We start from the raw sequence: 1,530 nt of genomic DNA on the forward strand, positions 1-1,530 counted from the left end.
CCCCAGATCTTGTTATCTGAGAATACAGATATGGAGCTCAGAAATCTTTGTTTTATCAAGCCCTCCGGGGCTTGATAATCAAGCTAGTGTTTTAGGACCACTGCTCTAATGCACCATATACAAAAAAATTAATACACCATAGCTAAGTTACATTTACTATGGGAGAGGAAAGCTGGTTTGACATTAGCAAAGCTGTAACTGGAAGGGGACCCGAGAGAGGTTTATGTGTTGCTCATATATTTTGTTGTTTGTCCTAGATACTAATTGCATGCGTATATTTAATTTTTGAAAACTCACTAAGAGGCCTGGCTTGGTGGCTCACACCTGTAATCTCAGCACTTTTGTCGGGCGGACTGCTTGAGCCCAGGAGTTCAGGATAGCCTGGGCAACATGGCGAAACCCCCCGTCTCTACAAAATATACGAAAATTACCTGGGGATGGTGGCGTGTGCTTGTAGTCCCAGGTACTTGAGAGGCTGAGGCAGGAGGATTGCTTGAGCCCAGGAGGTGGAGGTTGCAGTGAGCCAGGATCACGACACTGCACTTCAGCAGCCTGGGTGACAGAGTGAGGGGCTGCTTTTTTGTTTCATCTTTGTTTACAAATCGAATAAAGAAAGCAACCCAAGGAAGGAAGGAAGGAAGGAAGGAAGGAAGGAAGGAAGGAAGGAAGGAAGGAAGGAAGGAAGGAAGGAAGGAAGGAAGAAAGGAAGGAAGGAAGGAAAGAAGGAAGGAAAGAGAAAGAGAAAGAGAGAGAGAGAAAGGGAGAAAGGGTAAGAAAGAGAGAAAGAAAGGAAAAGAAAGAAAGAGATAGAAAACTCATTAAGATATACATTTATGATTTTTTAACTGTTTGGATTATAAGATAAACTTTGCTGAAGGTTTTGGAAAAAACCTGGAAGTTACTTAGGCTGGGTATTCTAGAGATAGTGGATTCTCCCATAACTGATCCACAGATTCAGTGAAACTGCAATCCAAATCTGTTACAACCGAGTTTTTGGGAAACTTGAAATTGCATGCTAATTTATGCAGAAGGACAAAAGGCGTAAGACATGCGGGGGTGGGGGTGGCGTGGTGTAGGGAGACAGGAAGAAGAAAGGAAGGAAGGAAGGAGGAAACGGAAGAAAGGAAGGGAAAGGAAGGGAAGGGAAGGGAAGGGAAAGGAAAGAAAAGGAAATGAAAGGAAAAGGTAAGGAAAACACAAGGAAACAATACTAATATGGAAAAGCTGGCAGCATTCCTTTTAAAATCCGGAACAACCCAAAGAAGCCCCAATTTTGCTGTCGCTATTAGATCTTGTACTAGATTTCCTAGCCAGCGCAGTTAAAACACAACCAACCAACCAACCAAAAAACAAAAAACACAAACAAAAAAACCCCATAACTTCAATTCTATTTCTACTATGCATAAACTCACAGATAATCCCAGAACGCCTACTACAGAGTTTAGCATGTTGACTGACTTTAAGATCAAGGGTCGTTTTTAAATGTTAAAGGCGTTTCTGTAAATTAGATCCAAATAGAAATTGTCCTTT

The sequence above is a fragment of the Rhinopithecus roxellana genome, chromosome 7 (genome assembly GCF_007565055.1).
Source record: "Rhinopithecus roxellana isolate Shanxi Qingling chromosome 7, ASM756505v1, whole genome shotgun sequence".
Taxonomy (NCBI): Eukaryota; Metazoa; Chordata; class Mammalia; order Primates; family Cercopithecidae; genus Rhinopithecus; species Rhinopithecus roxellana.